A 7,443-nucleotide genomic window follows, 5' to 3' on the forward strand; every position below is an offset into this window, starting at 1 on the left:
TCATTGTCTGAAATCCTTGTAGCAATTTGACTGGCCAGGTTGGTTATTTGTTTGATCATGTTTTGTTGAGAAGCTGTTAGAGTTGCTTCTTCATATCTCTTATTCAAAGTTTCTCTAATTTGTAATACTAGAGCTTGGGTTTTATTCAAGCTATACATTGGAGTAACTTCAGAGTTCTGAATTTCTTTTTCTCCTGGTGCAACCTCTCGACTTGTATTAGAAGTTGATGCACTGTTGTCTTTATTTTCAGAAGAAGGTATTTGTTGCTTTCCCTTCCCTTTACTTTTAGGGCTCTCTTCAGTTTGAGATGAACTTAATTGGTTTCTAACTTCAACAAGGTGTGTTTTTAATTCTGAAAATTTGTTTGCTACTTCCTCTTGTACTTCTTTATGATATCTGTTGATATCAAGCTCACTAAAAAGTTTTTTCACTTCTGCTACTTGCTCACTCAAATCTTTAAACTTAATCATAATATCATCATAGGATGATTTCTGTAATTGGCAAGTCAATTGGAATTCTTTCACTCTCACTTGCTCACTTGTCTCACTTTGATGTTTTAGTAGACTCAGGGTTGGATTTAAAATTTCAACTTTCTCGTAAATTGCATAACTTTTTCGTCAAATAAGATCATCTAGGTCTAAGTGAGAAGTTGAGACAGAAATAGATGAAGAGGAAACTTTGGAATCAAATTTGGAAACTGAATGTGGCTGGTTGAACAGCCCTTGATAGTTTACCTGTCCTATCTCGACTTCTTCCATCTTTACAGATTCTACTGAAGGAGATAGTAAATTGGAGGAATCACTCTCTAAAGGGGGGCCAGTAAAAGGAGTATCAGTATACAATACTGATGGATGATGGTGAAAAGCAGAACTGGGAGGAGGCAAGATACTTACTGATCTCGCTCCCTCTCCTGCCCTTTCCCCTTTGGGTCTGGGTCGGAATCGTCTTGTTTCATCCGTTTCACTACCAAGATCATATCCAGTAAGTTGGATGCGTTCTCCGCTAAGGCATCGATCTCGTCGTCGCGAGCCCTCTTGCGGCGTTGGCTGGATGGACCGGCTGCTCGTGGATTCTCGAACGGTTCCATCGTTCGTGGGTTCAGATGGTAGGGGTTGTAGTTCGCTACTTGCTCTACCTTGGTTCGATGACGACGGCCCCCAAGGAACTCCTTGAGTTCCTTGTGGGCTTCCTTGGCCATACCGAGGATTCGTCGAAAGTTCGCGTTGTTGTTCGCAACGCGGGCTTCGTCTAGGTTCTGCTTGAGACCGATAATCGCCTGACGGAGTCGGGCTTCCTCGGCTTCGCGGGTCTGCTGGTACGACGGTTGCGGAGGAGGAGGCGGTGGCATGGGCTGGTTGCTCGAACCTTGAGCCGGTTGTTGGGGTTGATACACCGGGGAAGGGTGAGGATGGTATTGAGGTTGGGGGTTGTAGGCTGGGGATGGTGCCGGTGGGTACTGAGCTACCGGTGCCGCTAGATTCGGAGGATAGTGCGGTTGGTAGTGATACCCCGCCTGTTGTTGTTGAGTCTAAAGTCAATTTGTTAGTTCTTTCTAAACTATCAACCAAACTCAAGTCTGGCTTACCTGAGCTGGGTAGTGGTGGGAATAACTCCCCCACTGGTGTCCCTCTCGTGCTCCTTGTTCTTGGTTCGGCTGACCGTCGCGATTTTGCTGAGCCTCTTGTGCTGATTGAGCTAGCTTGGCTTGGTGGTTGTGATTCTCTGGCGGACATAGTCGTAGTGAAAGAGATATAGTGTAAAAAGAAGAAAAGATTTTAATTAGTTTTTTTTTGTTTATAGATGTTGAAAATTAACGACGTATCTTGTACTTACGATTGACTTGAGGTCCTGGTACTTGGTGTTGTTGCTGTCCTTGATTCGGACCGATATTCGGATCTTGATCTTTTTAGGATAGAAAATAATTTGTAAAATCAATATTTTTACTTATGTAAAAAGGAATTGAACTAAAAAAAAAAAAAAAAAAATATATTCAAGGAGATATAGTTACTATGGTACTGAGCTGTTTATAAGGCTTCGGGAGGGGGTCCTTGAGCTCGCGATTGGTCTCTTGCGGTTACGTCTGAGCCAGGTGAGTCAATGTCTATGTTGGCTAACGGATCTTGTGGGATCGGAGTCGCTACGGTGGATTCGATCTCTATTGGTTCCTGCGTGACGTTACCGTACGCGTCCTCAAAGTCAAGGACAGAACCGTCGATTGCTGGTGTGGAGCGATGAGTACGGTCTGCACCTACAGATTGACGGCCGGATTGCTCGTTTGGTGTGCCGTGGTTAGCGAGGTCTAAGGAGTTGAATATGTGCGGGAAGGACACTATCCACGTTAACAGATGATACGATGAAAGGAAGAGATTAAAGAAAGAAGGGAAAAAAAAATGTGTAGGATGGAAGAGAGATGAGAAAAAAATAAACGAAACGAAAAAAAAATCGTTAGTTCTTCTTGAAATGGTTAATGTTCAGGGATTAGAGGTATTGGAATAAGATTAGAAGTTTCTAGTTACTTTTAATATAAACTACTAGTTTGATAGTTCGAAAAAGGTTTCGGAGTTTGTATGATTGGTTTAAGTAAGGATAACAAGGTTCTCGGAGTGGAAGAATCTTGTCTAAGGATTGATCGCTATCGAAAGGGTAGATCTTCTTATACCAGGTATGTCGTGGATCGGAATAATTTCCGATGTGGGATCGTATCAAAGACACTGGATGTATGATGTCAGTGTCGTGCGTTACTTTTTTTTTATTAGAGATTTATTAGCTGGTTTAATTACTTACTCTTTCGCTGCTGATCGTGTTCGCCGATGTGGTTGCGTAATAAACGGATTTCGTATTGTTCTTTCTGCGGCGGTAAGTTGGAGTAGAACAATCCTTTCGACTCATATGAGAGATTCGGTTACTGATTATTGCTGTACTAATGGAATCTTCTGAGGATTTGTGACAGAAAAGAAAGAAAAAAACTAATAGTAAGAGTGAGGTCTTGCTAAGAACAAACAAGAAGGTAATCAAGAATTGTGGCTGCTGTTAATAACTGTAAGTGCTTACTCTTATATTCTCGATTTTATTTGGTGTGGCTTACCCGATCGGAACAACGGAATTCGATTTCTTGATTTTGAGTTGAGATCCTTTCGTATTCTTCCTTTGAATCTAATTGTTTTCGCTTCGTCCAATAAGATATCGTGAAAAGGATTGTTCTTTCCGTTTCTTGGTCTTGGTACGATTTGATTCCTTTGTTCGATCTACTTGTATATGATATTCCGATGGGGTATCTCAAATTTGTTATATGTATGTGTAACTACCGTACCCAACTCGTCGTTTCTGTAGTGTTATCTCAGGGCTTTTTAGTTTTTCGAGAATTACTCGTAATACTTTTCTTCAGTTTGTCACTCAAGGTTATGTAATAAAATAACTACAATTGCTTGAAATCTTCTAGACTGAAAAAAAAATGTTATTTTTAGAGGGTTGTTATGTTTCTAAGATTTAAAGTGATATGGTGTTGTTATTGAGTGAGGTGATTGATGATTAAATCACAATGCTCAATTTATTTTTGCTTTGATATGTAGTACTTTATACTTTGTATCAAGGTGTGGTTTTTTATGAGTTGAGTAGTGTGATTGGTGGTTAGTTACACTTGATTTTAATTTTGATGGTTCTTACACTGTTTGTCTAGAGGTATGAAATCTCACTTTGGTAAAAAGTTGAGGTTTGAATTGGGTTTCAACACAATGAGGCCCCCAAATGTGAGGGATGGGTGCTCTTTGTAGGAGTACTCAGTGCTCACTGAAGGGTAGAATAGTAGGTTTATTTAAATTTAACTTCTTTATTTCAAATATGTAGTAGTTACAAATTGAAGTAAAGAAGGAAAATTAAAGAGAAGAAAGGGACTGACAGTCTGTTTGGACAAATCCAGACAGACTTCAGTTAATTGACTCCTAAAAAGGAGATTCAGTAATTATAATATGATGTTTATTATAATATATGAAGGTTGGATCCTGGACCTTCCTTTAATCTTTATTGTAACAGATCAAAGAGTGAGTTAGTTCACCAATCTGGTTGTCCTTAAAGTCACCAACTTGGGGTTATTCTTAAGGTCACCAGCCTGAAGTTCTTCTTAAGGTCACTAGCCTGGAGTTGTTGGAGGTCACTAGCCTTGATTGGGTTTCTACTTAGGGGAAGTAGAGGATCCAGAGGGGAATGAAGAATTGTATTACCTACTTTTAATCAGGAAGATGATTAAAGTTGATGAAGCTTATCACTAGTCTTATTTGTATAAGACTCTTGATTTTTTACTTCAGTGAACTTTAATTGTTCTTTAAAAGTAGTGGGTAATGATTGCTTGGGGGATTCTCTGAAGGCTGAGAGAGGAGGGTTTATATACTCTCCTCTCCAAACCTAACTGTAGTGATATTTGTTATTATCACTACATTGGTTCAGGTTTAGTTATTGACATGTAGTACTGATTGTTACTAGTAATGCTTAATTACATATACACCTTGTGTGTGGTATGTAATATAAGCATTTAACTCTTGACACTGAGTTATGAGGTGTAATTGGTGTTTTGTTACATATTACATGTTGTTTTACAGGTCCATATATATGTAATAAAGGTTTTAATACATTGTATTACATGTTACATACAGTATATGCTCAGTATGTAACATGTAGTTAATCTTATACATATGTTTTTTACTGTTACAGGTTAGTTTTGGGTACATGTATATGTACTCAGGGCTGACAACACCCTTCAACAATGATCAACAACCTCCAAAAAACCTCAAAAACCGTCAAAATCAACAGAATTTCCTCCAATGTAATCATATGATGTCATTATTATTATTGTTTGTAATGATTTAAGGTGTGAATTTGATCAATTGATGTGAATAAATGATGAACAGATCTTCTTATGATGAATACAGGTGATTTTTTCCTAATATTCATAGCTGAAATCCATTTTTGGAATTACAAATTTTTTGTAAAGTTGTTCAATTTTGGATTACTATAGCTCATTTGATAGCCCTCGTGATTCTGATCATTTATCACCCCCATATCACCTATTTCTGATGTGTGATGAATAAGGTATTGAGTTGTAAAGATTGCAAAAATAAAGTTTTGTCACGTAAATGTCACATGTAACCTCCAAATTCGAAATTCACTCCAGTTCCTTTGTTGCCTTATAACTTTTTCACTACTCCTCCGCTACTAATGATTTAAAGGGTGTACATCATGAAACCAATGATTCTGCGTCGAATGAACTATCACACACCTAATTCTGACAAGTTTTACCATATGTAATTAACTGAAAACCTCCAATTTTGATGAATTTTGACTATTTTCACGTCTAATAATGATTTTCCTTCTATCAAAAGATCATTCCACAGCACTCCAATCAATCACACAGCATTAAAATCATTCTGAAAAACTCTTGGCGCAATCAATCCATCAATGACATCACTACACAGGAATCAATACCATAGTACCCTTCTTCAAAATTTCCCTTTTCTTGAATAACTTCACACCTCCATTATCAATCCTCATGATTAAAGTTGTTGCTGACTAATGTTATCCTTCTCTTTCACAATAAAACCTTCCTGAACCAATATCTCTTCTAATAATAAGCTAAAAACCACTTTCCAAGCTTTCATACCCATATTTTCGAATTTTTCTCCAACTTTCTTAATATTCTTCTTCTTCTTTCATTCTTTTCATAACAGTTTCCATTCCTAAAGATCCAAACTAAATGTTCTTCTTCCTCAAATCTCTTCTTACTAATTCTCTTAATTTGATTTTCACTCTTATACTATTTTTATTGATCTTTTCGAATTCTTCTTTACTCTTAAATGTTCTTATCAATTGCTTATGTAAATATATGATTTGAAAGATAATGAAATGAAGATAATGAATCAACTTTGATAACCTTGATGACTAATAACTTCAATAATAATATTGCCTTTGACCAAAAACTCGAATTTTCACATAATTTTTAATTTTTTTGCTTAAGTAGAGATCTTGCTCACCACACCGTCCTTTATGAATTCCCAGGTTTTGAAGTTATTAATCCACAATCAGCCTTATTTTGACCCGTGCCTCTGTTCCTCTGTCTTGTTATTAGTTTGTCGCTTTTTTCCTCTGGTTTTGGGCTTTTGTCTTGTTCTGATTATTAGCTTATCTATATATTATCAGCTTGGCAATAAACCAAACATAAATCCTAACATGTCTAAACGCCACACATCCATCGAAATAGCCTCTGATATCAAAGGAGTCCCTGCTGTTGAAGGTCACATGAATTCATGTAAGCCCATTTCTCCAATTACAAAATCTTTCCTTTTAGAGCATCCGCAATCGTTGGCGTTAAATTTGGAGTTAACGGAGCTAAAGTTAAAGATCTTTAGCCCGAGTTAAGTAATTCAACCCGAAATCACACAGTCGTTGTCTATAACTTGGAGTTAAAGAAGTCTAAACTCCAAGTTAAAGACTGGGCCTACAGTCGTCAGCTCTAGCTTGGAGCTAAACACAGATTTGTGGGTTTTCATCCCTCATATGCTCAACAACATCAACTTCATCATGTGATCACTTTGTTCCTTATTATTAAAGGTCCATTTTTTGAATCGTTCCTGTGCTCAACTTGTATGATCGATGATCGATCAACACAGATTCAAGCTCTTGCTTTCCCTTCTTTGCTTAACATATCTACAAATTCATTTGTATAGACTGACATCAACACCGAAAGATTAATAATATACATACATCACTGCTAGAAGAAATGATTGATTAACCAAGAAGAATTGTGATGAAAGGTAGATTGAAGTAAGTAGTATTATCCAGATTTGTGAAAGTCAAATTCAGAGGTAGTCAAAGAAGATGATCAAAATGATGTTGATCATGAATGGGAATGGAGTGGATGGAAATCGAGGTTGAATTTGGGTATTTGTATTGAGGAGGGTGACGAGGGATGATCGATCAAGTGTAGTTGTGATTTGGTGTGAGGTTGGGACTGGTTGGGACTTGAAGCTACTCAGAGTTAGCTAACGCGTCGGTAGGCTGGGATAACTTTGTCCCAGCCTACCGATTTTTTGTCGCAAAGTTAACAAAAGATTTGTTAAAATTCGACCGTTGTGGAAATTTCGAGATCGGTAAGTTAAATACTTAGCTATTCCCGCTAGTTAACCCAACGATTGCGGATGCTCTTAGAACTGATGTACCTATCTGCCAGTATTTGAAGACCTTCTACCCAACAGGTGACAATGCTCCAGGTACCTGTGCTCTTCAAAATCCACTTCACCAAGTTGGAACGGCTCCGTGGGTTCAATTTGATTGAAGAAACGAGATGACCGTCCAGGTCAAGTTCAAGATACATACTAAAAAGGAGGTCAAGGTTGACCAGGGCAATTCTATCAAGCTTGCTACCCAAGGTCGTAAAGGTGCTGCTGCTTCTACGGT

Source organism: Melampsora larici-populina, assembly GCF_000204055.1.
Source record: "Melampsora larici-populina 98AG31 unplaced genomic scaffold MELLAscaffold_22, whole genome shotgun sequence".
Lineage (NCBI taxonomy): Eukaryota > Fungi > Basidiomycota > Pucciniomycetes > Pucciniales > Melampsoraceae > Melampsora > Melampsora laricis-populina.